Source organism: Leopardus geoffroyi, chromosome C2, assembly GCF_018350155.1.
Source record: "Leopardus geoffroyi isolate Oge1 chromosome C2, O.geoffroyi_Oge1_pat1.0, whole genome shotgun sequence".
NCBI classification, from domain to species: domain Eukaryota; kingdom Metazoa; phylum Chordata; class Mammalia; order Carnivora; family Felidae; genus Leopardus; species Leopardus geoffroyi.
Window position 1 is genome coordinate 97,273,660 of NC_059333.1, and position 13,037 is coordinate 97,286,696.

Consider the following 13,037-nt stretch of genomic DNA (forward strand, 5'->3'; position numbering starts at 1 on the left):
AGGAAGATGTGAAAAATTGATACAGAATAATATGGCAAGTGCTCCAAACATGTTTAAAAAAAGCCTAAAGCATCTGAAAGAAAATAGCTTAACCCTACCATGAGGGACTCAGTGTGTCCTCAGAGAGGTGGCGTTAGAATTGGGCCTAAAAGAATGAATAGAAATTTCTTAGAAGAGAATGAATGAATAAAGTCTTTTATTAAAAGTGATTGGTACCTTTGCTTCATGGCTAGAGGGCAGGGTTTAGGAACAAGTATGATGTCAAAGATTTGTGTTGGCCCTTAAAAGTGTTTTTTTAATATCACATTGAAGGCTCAATCTGGTGCTCATAGATGACCACAGAAACATCATGATTAGACTGTTGACAGTGTGCATATTGGATTAGAGAATGGGAGCCCAATTGGGGGCCATTGAAGGCATCCTGAGAGACAAGAACATGAATTAGAGGGGTGCCTGGGTGGCACAGTTGTTTGAATGGCTGACCTTGGCTCACGACATGATCTCACAGTTCATGGGTTTGTGGGTTTGAGCCCCATATCAGGCTTTGCACTGACATTGCCGAGCCTGCTTTGGACTCTCTGTCTCCCTCTCTTGCCCTGCCCCTCCCACCTTTCTCGTGCTCTCTCTCTCTCAAAAATAAATAAAATTAAAAAAAAAAAAAAGAATCTGAATTAGAGATCTGAAAAAAGAATGGAGATGAGGGGGAAAAAAGATTTTATTTATTTATTTATTTATTTATTTATTTGAGGAGGCGAGTACTGGATGACAGATTGTTTAAGAGACCAGAGAGAAGGCTCTGTTTGTAAACATTTCTTTTATTGTTTGTTGTTTGTTTGTTTTTGCCATATGATGTCTCTCTTCCAGAATGGCCTAATATTCTCCCATTCCAATTACAAATGGGTTAAAAAATATGAAGACATTGACTTGAGAAGGCCACAGCAGATAGGCAAATCTGAATCAGCATGCAGCCATTCTTACACCTTTGATAACAGGCCTTTTCACCTTACCTTGGCAATCACAGTACTGGCTGGAGAGGGCAGGCTGCCAGGGCAGTGGCATTGCAAGCGCTGTAGACTATGGATACACCAGGGGCTCCAGACTGGAAAGCAGCATGAGCATGTGGATGAGAAGAGAGAGATGATCGTAAGACAATGGGACTGGGATAGGTCCTGGGAGCAAGTTCCACCCAGTGCATTTCTTTTAGGCTTGCTTTCTGAGTATATGCTCATATGGAGCACACTCCCTAAGGAAACATTCAGAGTATTTCAGTTTGAAGTCAAAGTGATGATGTTCCTTGTTGGAATGGACACCTTATATACCACTGGCAACATGGTATCCCACTAGGACATTGATGGTGGTTGCCACCCTTTCCTGGAACTTGGTGGTTGCCATCTACCAGATGTGTGGGTCATATTAATTAATAGCTAGCAACAACATTTCATCTTCATCAGTGCTCCAGATAAAAGCCAAACAATAAAGCACAATTCTAGAACTTCAACGTTTCAATTCAATGCTGGTGGATTATGTTAAGACCCGCAGAAGAAATAAATCAATTCCAAAAACGAAGAGTTAATTTTTTCATGCCTGGTTTTCAATGTTCTCATGTGTTTTCTTCAGCTACTAAAAGGTGAAAATAAACAGCACAGTTACAATTGTGGATTGTTGTTCGGAGACTCTAACCTCCAGTGGATGTTTGGAATGCAGAAACTCAAGCTGAAAAAGAGAAAGAAGTTTGTAGAAATAGGAGAAGGTAAGAATCACCAGATAGCAAGTATGAGAAATGAGTGTCGTGGAGGCCTGAGGAAAGGGTCATGTTTAAAGAGCTGACATTTTCTGAGTACCTAAAATGTGCCAGACCTGCTCTAAGCCCTCCACCGGTATCATCTCCTTTAATGACTGAAACAATGTGAGGAAACAACTATTGTTATTTTTATTTTGTCGAGAAAACTAAGGAAGCTAATGTGAAGTCATTTACCCAAAGCTTGCACAGCCCGAGTCAGCATTGATAATTCAGTATCATTCTCTTAAACATGACATTATTCTTCTTCCCAGGAGTTACTGCATTAACAGGGTAATATGAACATGTACTACTAGTTTATGGGTTCTTACAGAAGGTCCTATGACCTCATTTCACAGAATCAGGATAGTATAGTGAGAAAAATCTGGACTGAGCACTGGGAGTTACAAATGCCTACCCATGTGGCTCTGAGAAAGTCACCTCGTCTCTGAAGTTCATGTTGTATTTTGTCACTTCCATAGCTCTATTTAGTTTTAAATTTCAAGTAATTGTTATTATTAAAGTGGTCAGTAAAACATCTCAAATGATGGAAATCTAGTACATTCTATTTTAGCCTGCAGGTATATAAACTGGCTATGCCACATTCGAAACCATAGTAACTTACAAGAAAGATCAGATCCTATAATTTTCTGTTCCTCTATGAAACAATTAGATATTAAGTTTGAGATGCGATGTCACCAATCATGACTCTTCTCAAGATCCGTGGTATGCATGTCCAATTTATGGAGTTAGTGGATTGTAACAATTATACATGATGTAAGTATTTCCCTTTGTAAGGGTAAGGAAAGGTGTTAGTATTAGCCACTTAGAACTCACAGTGGATGATGAGCGCTATGGTGATTGAACAAAGAGGGGGCACTGACATAGTAAGCAGGAAACCCTGGAATCCAAAATACTTGAGTGTTCATGCTTCCACTCACGTGTGTTAATACCCCCTTAAGTGCATATACAAGAGAAAGTTTGTAGAATCCAGGGGCAGCATAATTAATAGTAATTATTTCCTTTTTTTTTTTTTTTTTCAGATTTGCTACCAGAAGAGAGACAATTCCTTTTTGACTATTATCTTAGAGGGTTAATTTTGGGAATCCGTGTAAAATGAATCCCCAGTGAAAATTCTCTTCATATCATAATTAAGGCCAATGAACAAAAACAAATGATACTCAAATATAGTAATGAAACTTCTGCATCAGTGATCAGCTCAAACCCTGACCTGACAAACAGACGTCTACGTGGCTTTCCCGAATATTAGTCCCCTTTTATCACTATAGAAAAAATAAAGTTTCAAAAACAGAAACATAAGGGAAGCAGTTAATGCTACTTTGGATGATAAAATAAAATGAAATAACTGTAGTAGAGTAACTACATTCTTGTCAGTTCAAATCATAAAATCATTGCTTTTAGGTCATGGCTCGTGAAAACAAATTCCTTTTCTTAACACCAGTATTTTACAGACAGATACCAATACTCACTCATAAATTTCTACTAACAATTTCATGCACCCAATTTGCAGTATTAATTCAATGCTTACTATGTGGCAGCCACTCAGCTTACTTAGAAAAAACTCAAAGTTGATCAGATCTCAGAGTTTTCTTTATTTCAAAGTCATCATTTTGTCTGAATTCCTGATGAATAAGAACAACAAGACGTTTGAAGAAAATTGGCCCCTAACTTTTGTGAATTTTCATCTCAACTTCAACTATGTTAACTGCCAACTCTCCAAAACAAACTCCAATTCGATTAGTAATAAAATATTGCAACTCTCTGTGAAGCTCTTTCTCTTCTTAATGGCAGTTTATTTGATCCAAAGTAAAGGACTGAAATGAACTACTTCTTGTATCACTCTGTCCTTACATATTGTCCTGAATAAGCCACATTCCTTCTTAATAATTTGAAAGCATTTTCATTCGTGCCCTGGGAATGACTAGAAGAGCTTTTAATATTATTAAGTCTAGATCAAATCAATCCAGTCTAAATAGGGCATGGGACTAATGCTTCTTTAACCACTCCTCCTTCTGACCAATTATTCACAACTATATTGGTGGCCTTGTTAGAAAATCCTTGACATCTATGACCAGAGGTTCCAGGCACAGGCCACTTTCATACATTTTCCTGACAACCTTTGAACTGAGCTGCCAAGAGAAAGCTTACCATAGTCTTAAAATCCAAATGGTGATTCATTGTTTGCAAACAGAGAGACAGATTACCATTGTTAACTTGACCTTAGCCTCTAACTCCAAGTCAAAACTGTTTGAAAACATGGGCATCTTAACTAGAGCAAGACATAAATCAAATTACCCTCAACACCACAAAGAAATAAATGGTTGGCATCTTAGGAACTGTAAAGTGCCGTGGGTTTTCCTTGGAAGGTGAAGTTGGGACCGATGACAAAATACCCCATTACTTAATTGAGTTTAATAAAATATGGAGGAACAAACTTTGCCATGGTTTCAAGTAGTTTGATGGATAAGTAGGGTAATTCCAAGAGCTTGCTAACTGCACGGTTCCTGGGAATGAAGTTTTTCTAAGGTTATGATTGAGACCACAAACGGGGACTATCCAGTAACATGGATAATGTTGTCTTAATTTCCTTGCTGCAGCCAAATCAAATTAATGGATGATATGGTTTTAATGGGTTTACTTGTAGGATTTAGTGCAAGGCAGGAGTAGAGAGAGGGAGTGAAAAGGCTGCCACAGGGAGACAAGGGGGAAAGAATTTGTTCCCGAAAAGACAATTTTGGTAAGTGAAGGAGGTGTAGTGAGGTGAGGCAAAAGCTAAGGCCAGGCCAAATATGACCATCAAGTAAGAATTTTATGAGCATGGTAAATCTCATCATGTCACAAGTCAGACTGCAATTTTATTAAATGTCGGTTGAACTGAGTTGAGGCAGTGTGTGTCCACAACTGAGGAAAAGGAAGACTTGGAAGTTCAAATAATAACAGATCATTATTGTTTTTGGTATATGACACTAACTCTGCTTTTTCCAGTGAGTTTTAACTAGAAACTAGAGGTCACAAATAACATGAATATATAATTTTTAATGCTTATAGTACCCAGTTTTTAAAGCCAAGCTAAATTAAAACTAAATGTTGAAGATGTCTAATATTAATGAGATAGCGCCAATCCTAATATTTTAGAAGTTCATCTTTATCATTTACTTTCTGCTTTGGATCTGGGAGGGGAGAGAACTCTGTATAACAGTCTAGAAATGTGTGACAATTCAATTGCTTTTGATATCTCTATAAAGGTACCTATTTTGCAAAACAAAATCTTTTCGAAAACTGTTCTAGAAAAAAAAAAAGCACTTTTCTACACAAACAGCACATAAGTTCTTCAGAGGATTCTACCCAGAATGCTCGGTGATTCAGTGTTGCCAACAAAAGATGATACATCCCAGAAGCGCTAGAGATATTTTTCCTTTTAATAGTTTGCCAAAGTGTAAGCTCTTGTGAAATCTGAAGGTTTTCAACATTGGCACAAGCTAGTTATTTAGAAACATATAAGCATATCTTTGGGTCTCTGGAGAATGCAACTTAATAGAAAGTGGCATACATGTGCACCTGTGGATGCTAACAGCATGGGTACGAAGCTAAAATACTGGCAGGACACATACTCACCCAAGGATACAAAATTCCTGTACCTCTTCCTGTCACCTAATCCACCTGCTGTCAAAAGGGCTGGTTGAAACATGAAACATTCAATAACTCACCTGGTTATTTTGCCTACACTAACTGGTCTGATTTTTTTCCTCTTGAATTAATTGAGTTCATCACCTGTGTTTGTGTTTGGGCATTGAGGTTATACCATCTTCAAGGACTGGAAATGTACAGCTTCTTTTCCACAATAACAATTTAATGTTTTGAAAGTAGCTACTTTCATGACTCAACACTAAAGTATAAGAAACACATTTGGGTATATGTTCATTAACTAGAATTTTATTCATTTTATTTTTTTATTTTTATTTTTTAAGTTTACTTATTTATTTTGAGAAAGAGAAAGAGAGAGTGCAAGTAGGGGAGGGGCAGAAGAGAAGGAGAGACAGAATCCCAAGCAGGCTTCACGCTGCCAGCCCCCATGTGGGGCTTGAACCCGCAAAACTGCCAGATCATGACCTGAGCCAAAACCAAGAATCAGAAGCTTAACCGACTGAGCTAGTCAGGCGCCCAGAATTTTATTCATTTTAAATGGTTGGAATCTATTTGACCAAAAAGAAAAGAAAATAGAAAAAAAAAAAAAAAAAGAAAGGTTAAGAGGTCCAAGTGTGATGCTCCAAGGGGTATGGCGTATGTGGTAGAATTGCTCTGTCTACTTCCATAGTTTCCTTTGGCCCCATCCAATCAAGGAGGCATCAGGAGGTCCCTGAGATAGACTGATGTGTAACACATGAGGTGACAATGCAACCCTAAAATGTCCATGTGGACAAGCTGAAAATGACCAATAACAAATCAACTTTACTCTCTCCCTTCTTTCCTTCCCTCCCTCCATCCTTCCCTTCCTTCCTTCCTTCCTGCCTTCCTGCCTTCCTGCCTTCCATCATTCCTTCCTCTTTCTCTCTACCTCTCTCTCTCACTTTTTATTTTTCTTTCTCTCTTTCCCACATAGCTTCTGTTTCTCTGTACTGCTCCAGTGCCTGGTAAATGAACCAACACTGTTTCTAGGCATCTGGACATAAACTTTTCAACCACTAGAAGACGTCTTCATATTTTAAAAATAGTTTCCCCAATTATATTGAACAGTGTTTGACCCTCTGTCAAATTATTTCTTACCTGTCTAATACAGAGCATGGGAAATTTTATGCACAATGTCTGTTATGGAGAATATACAACAATTTCAAAATATTCATGTCAAGGGTTATTATACACAACTGATAAGAAATTACTACACACCTGGAATTTTATAATCCAAAATCACATTTTCAACACAGAAAGTTACAGCAGAAGGCAGAAATAAATTCAAGTTTAGGTATATAATTCCCTTTCCTTTCTGGTTTGTATAAATGTGTTTTTATTAAATTATTATTTCTTAAAATAACATTAACACTCCCATATATTTATGGGAATTCATCCCATATATTTAACTCGTTTCTCTCACACACAAAAAGCCATATCCATGCACATAACTAATTCATTTTTCCCAATTCATATGTATTTTTCTTTTCTAACAACACAGTATTTTTTCAAGTTTATAAATTGGCGGCTAACAAAAACAATTCTGCCCCATTTCACCAACTTTATTTCAAATATATTAGTTAATAACTAAAAATGGAATACATAAGACTGTAAAAATTTAGAGACGTCAAAATAAGAAATTATAGAGATACTTAAGTCATCTGATTCTTCTTGGTTGGAGTAGGAAACAGAAGGAGGGAGCTGTTTCCTCAATTAGTACCAGCCAGAGTCCAACAAAATCCCATCCCCAGTAAAGCTGAAATTTGGGTTTAAAAACATTCTATTCTAAAGCTTGAAGACTGGCTAACCAAAACTAAACCAAACCACACGTGTGCGCGCACACACACACACACACACGCACACACACACACACATGCACACACACAGAAATAGAGCAAACCACTAAATCGAAAGAAATAGCGATACTCCTAGTGCACCTAATGGTTCCTTGCCATTTTTTTCTACGTCTGAAATTTCATATTTACACAGAGCCAAAGATGCTCCATATAAGTAGGCCCAGAAACCACGTATAAAGTGTTCTATGCTTGAAAATACATCTCCCGCCCACTATTCCCTAAATTATCCCTTTGAGAGAAACTCTCCTTTGAGTCTCTGAATTTTCTCTATTTATATGCACCCTCCACACCCTGGAAGACATATTCAACTAACATTGAAGTTCAGAATCTCTCCCTTCCTGTGTAGATTACTGGGACAAAGCTAAACACAGCTAGGTGGAGGGTGGAAGACTGAAAGTACTCAGATGGGGAAAATATGGCAGGGGGAGGGGAAGGGAAGTAGACAAGCCTTGCCTGCTTTGCAATTTTCCAAGGTGGGCTTGTCCCTGGAGGGGATATTTTTGGGTCATGGAAGATATATATGGCTATCACCAAAAGAACCAGTTTTCTGTCGGTGGAAAATGAACAAAACTGGTACAACAAACTGGCCAACTTTTGTTGCAATTATTTTCAGTCTGATACTTGGGTGTATATTTAACCTAGTAATAAAAATATTTTGTTAGGGCAAAAATACTTGACATTTCAATTCTGGGCATTTTTGTTCTTTGCTAAAAAACAAGAGGAAAGGGAGGTGTTGCAGTTTAAAATGAAGAGAAAAGAATGGGCAAATTATGCTAGATAGTCTCTAAGGAACAGGGAGAGAAACAAGCTGAGAAACTTCAAGATTTCTCACCGAAGTTCTTTAACCCGGAGATCATAACAGTGATAAAGCAGAAAGAACACTGTTCACGAATTCATTCCTATGTATTCATCTCTCCTCTATTCCTTCTCATCTCTCATGTCTGCCTACTTTATTTTACAGAATTTTCTTTGTATTTATTTCCTTAATGTTTATTTATTTATTTTTGAGAGAGAGACAGAGACAGAGACAGAAACAGAGAGAGACATAGCACAAGCAGGGGAGGGGCAGAGAGAGAGGGAGACACAGAATCCGAAACAGGCTCCAGGCTCCGAGCTGTCAGCACAGAGCCTGACGCAGGGCTCAAACCCACGGACTGTGAGATCATGACCTGAGCCCAAGTCGGACGCTTAACCAACTGAGCCACCCAGGTGCCCCAAATTTTACAGAATTTTCTAACAAGATTTTTCCAAATGATATTGAAGTATTGTGGAAAATGCGAAATATTTATTTAGATACAGCAGTAGTGTTATTATCACCAGTTTCTGGTTTATGGAAACCATTTTTTTTCTGTAACTATTAACAACTGGTCATTCTGCTGTCATCTTCTGATAAAAATCTGTGTAACAATTTCCACAAATGTTTTTTTTTTTCAATTGTCAATTTAATTCACTGGTTGAAGTTATCATAAACCTAAACATTTTTAAAACTACTGTCAAGATACTACTTTTCCTTTGACAGACTGGCAAAGGTTATAAGGTTTGACATACCCACCGTTTGCCAGTGTTAGGGCCAAAAGCCATCTTCATACACAGGGTGAATATAAATCAGTGACAGTTTTGTTGTGGTGTTGTCGGTTTTGGAGATAGACACCACTTGAAACATCTATTAAGGTTTTAACTAAGTACTTGGGACGGCTGGGTGGCTCAGTAGGTTAAGCGTCCGACTTGGGCTCAGGTCATGATCTCACAGTTCGTGGGTTCGAGCCCCACGTCAGGCTCAGTGCTGACAGCTCGGAGCTGGAGCCTGCTTTGGATTTTGTGTTTCCCTCTCTCTCTGCCTTCCCTGCTCATGTTCTCTCTCTCTCTCTCTCTCTCTCAAAAATAAAGACTAAAAGAAATTTTTTAAAAAGGTTTTAAGTAAATAAACCCTGCAATTATGCAGCTAGGAGGTTTAGCTTACAGAGGAACTCCCAGATCTGTGGGTAAAAAAAAAATAAAAATAAAAAATAAAAATGCAAGAATGCTCACCACAGCATTTTTTAAATATATATAAAAAAGAAAACAATCTGAATGTCCATTTTTATGGGATTTAGTAAACAAATCATTTCAGAGGTTTACAAAGGAATATTCTGAAGCCATAGGGAAGAAAAGTCAGATATGTGTCAACTGGTAGGAAAAGATGCCTAAAATATCTAGTTTAATAAATAAACAAGTAAGCAAGACACAAAAATAATGTTTGTCACAAATATACTTGTGTAAAAACAACAACAACAAAAACAGAAAAAAAAAACCCTGAGGGGTGAGTTCAGTGAAGCTTTTCAAACTCTACACACTTCTGCACTGTTACTTAAAAAAATACTTTTAATTTTCATATATTTATCATATACATGATATATAAGACAATGAATTTGAGAGAAAAATAATAACACTGTAACATTCACCTTTTTTTTTTTTTTTCTTTTGAGCCCTGGCCCAAACCCCACACAGGAAAGAGGGAGCCAAGGCCCTCTAGTGGAGAATTGCAACAATGCATCTCTCTTAATCCCATTCTAAAGAAATCTCAACGTCGTAATTCATTTATGGGTAGACTCAACTAAAATTTTTATATCAGGTAATATCACAAAACACATAAAATTCAATACCCTTGAATTCAACTCTCACTTTAGTAATTCTGGAAACATCCTCTGATAAAATTTTAATTTATGATGCATTTTCTGTGTGCAACAGAAACCTGCCTACTTAGTGGCATGTCATGGGAAAAGTCTGAGCGTGTCCGTCTGCTGATAAAATATATTTGCTAGCATAGATGCCTCAGTTACAGGAAAGGCTGACTTCTAATTAACTGCAAAAGCTTGTTACTAATTAAAAACCAATCATTGCGTATGCCAATCTCTAAAGTGGGATCTATGTAGGCAGCTGTCACCTCAAAACTGAATCACCGTATGTGAATAATAAAGGGGCTTATTTTCATGGGCTAATCTAAAACATTTCTAACAAGAGGAACTATTTCCAAACTATAGATGGCTGTGTCAACCGCCAAATTCCCTCGGTCCTGTGGAAGGCATGCGGAGTTTCCTGTCAACTTGAGCTCTGAAGCAGAAAAGTCTCCAACCCAACCACTGGGCTTGCTCCGTATTAAGCATTGGCTACCTTGGAAATGTACCGTCTCTCAGTGTAAAACTCCCCAAAGGGCAATTCAAATCACATTTAGAATTTCCTATTTACATTGCAACAGCCATGGCAGAAGTCTGAATGTCACAGTACAAATCTGGCACCGAAGGCAGAGTGTGCTCAGCGGATTCGGTTTCAAAATTCACTTCACATGAGCATGTTTTCATCAAGCAAAGGGGGGAGGGGGTGTCATGGGATAATTTCGTGTTAGGAACTCTCGTCTTAACTCTTTATCATCTTGAACGAGTAAACTAGTGTTTTGCCCTTGCAAGGAAAGAATTTACCAGACTGCTTTGCATAGTAACCTTGTCTTCTAAATGCGTATATGGAAATGCTGTCAAGGGAAGACAGGCCACTATTATTTCCAGTTAAATTTCCTATGTGACAAAGGGAAATTTAGTGAGAACAACCTAGCAAACAGAGGCAACTCCTGAAGAGGCAAATTTTTTTTCTAGAGAAGTAATGAAGGTCACTATTTTTTTTTTTTCCTCAAGCTGTGTCCATGCCATGGGGAAATGTACTGGGAGACCATTTTTATCTTCTGGTTTCTTTTTTTTTTTTTAGTATATGGATTCATAGGGGTAGATTTTTCAAAATGAATATTCAAATGCAATTTTCAAATTTATTTTGAGAGAGAGAGAGAGCGCGAACAAGTGGGGTAGGAACAGAGAGAGAGGAAGAGAGAATCCTAAGCAGGCTCTGCACTGTCAGCACAGAGCCTGATGTGGAGCTCAAACTCACAAACTGTGAGACTGTGACCTGAGCCGAAATCAAGAGCTGGACGTTCAAGTTCAACCGACTGAGCCACCTAGGCACCCCTAATCAAATCTAATTTTAAACAAACTTTGTTTTATATACTTTGTTTTGCCTTTTTTTGGGGGTTGTTATAGTGATCTATCTGCGAGGAGAAAATGTTTATTTCAACAGAACACAGTCACACGCGTGCATACCATCTTTGTCTCCAGATTCCAAATCCATCCAACTGAGGCGAACTTGAAAGAGTTCCTCCAGACAAAGCTGGAAGGTCAACCTGGCAGTGAGTAGTATCACTTCCCATCACCATTTAGCGATGGGGCAGTTGAGTTCACATCCACAAGATTCCTTAGTTCAGACGTGAACATTTATTTGCAGTAAATGATGATATGCCTAGCAACTTATTACAATCGAACACTGAAATGATTTATTCTGTCCTGTCTATCTTGAAGTTAGTTTAAAAAATAAAGTGTACTTAAAGGCAACATGCATTACCATAGACTTCTAGGCTCAGAGGAAGAAAAAAAAAAGACTCACTATTTGGTCTTTACATAGTTATGTAAAAAATAACATAAGCATCCCTTGGCTAAGGCTGCCTTTGAAAATTCCTGAATTGGAGACATAAGTGCTGCTTTAATTTGCAAACGGATAGAACTCATTTGGGGCTGGGACTGCGTGTGTTACCAGCACATGAAGCACAAGAATTGACAAATATACTTGAAGACAATAGACCCATCACCCTACAGAGTGTTCTCACTCAGGTAGAGGGAAATTTGTGATTCACAGTCCACTGGGGTAGACATTTTTTCTCTTTCAAAATTTTAAATCTGTTAGAACACTTTGAACCAGTCACTTGCTCTGGGTTTCAATAATATGTTAGCATATCGGATTAGCATATTTGACTGAAACTACACTTGTCTAGAGAACGAGGATAAATCTTCCTAGAGACTGAAAATTCATTGCATAAATTGTTTCTTTTCAAGGGCCAAAACGAACAGGAAAAGAGAAAAAAAAAAAAAAACAGCTCTTGTTATATGTCAGCTTCAAAGATAGAAGCTGATACTTCCGAAGTTATGTACATTAGAATAATTTTTTTTAATTTTTTTAACATTTATTTATTTTTGAGAGAGAGAGAGACAGTGAGCGGGGGAGGGACAGAGAGAGAGAGACAGAATCCGAAGCAGGTTCCAGGTTCCAAGCTCTCAGCACAGAGCCCAATGTGGGTCTCAAACTCACGAACTGTGAGATCGTGACCTGAGCCAAAGTCAGACACTTAACTGACTGAGCCATTTGGGTGCCCCGGCATTAAAATAATTTTTAAAATCTTATCATGGCTGGGAGCACCTGAGTGGTTCAGTCAGTAAGCGTCTGGCTCTTGATTTCGGCTCAGGTCATGATCTCACAGTTCATGAGATCGAGCCACTTTGGGGCTCGGTGCTGACAGTGCAGAGCCTGCTTGCGATTCTCTCTCTTCATCTCTCTTTGTCCCTTCCTTGCTTGCTCTGTGTCTCTCTCAAAATCAGTAAACCTAAATAAAAAAAAAAGTCTTAACGTGGTTTTTATATACTATTCAGTGCCATCTTGTTTTAATCCTCATTGCCATCTAGTTAAGAGAAATTCTCCAGCCCTACCGTACATGGTGGACCCAATAGTATAATAAAGCAATTGGGGACTTTCAGTTGGACAGATTTAATTCTATTTTAGCTTCCCCAAATGACGATGACAATACTTTCCACACGTTGTGGTGTCAGGTATTAGAGGTAACATTTAAACAACAGCTGGCCCAGGGCCTG

General features: G+C 38.1%; 1 long non-coding RNA gene across 9 annotated transcripts in view; it reads right to left on the reverse strand.

Moving 5' to 3' along the window:
* LOC123611280 overlaps nt 1–13,037 on the reverse strand; it is a 211,775-nt gene that overhangs the window by 62,836 nt on the left and 135,902 nt on the right. For all 9 annotated transcript variants that reach the window (XR_006718529.1, XR_006718533.1, XR_006718532.1 and 6 more), the window contains one exon: nt 1,008–1,099. This is a non-coding gene — a long non-coding RNA (uncharacterized LOC123611280). The remainder of the gene's footprint in view (nt 1–1,007; nt 1,100–13,037) is intronic.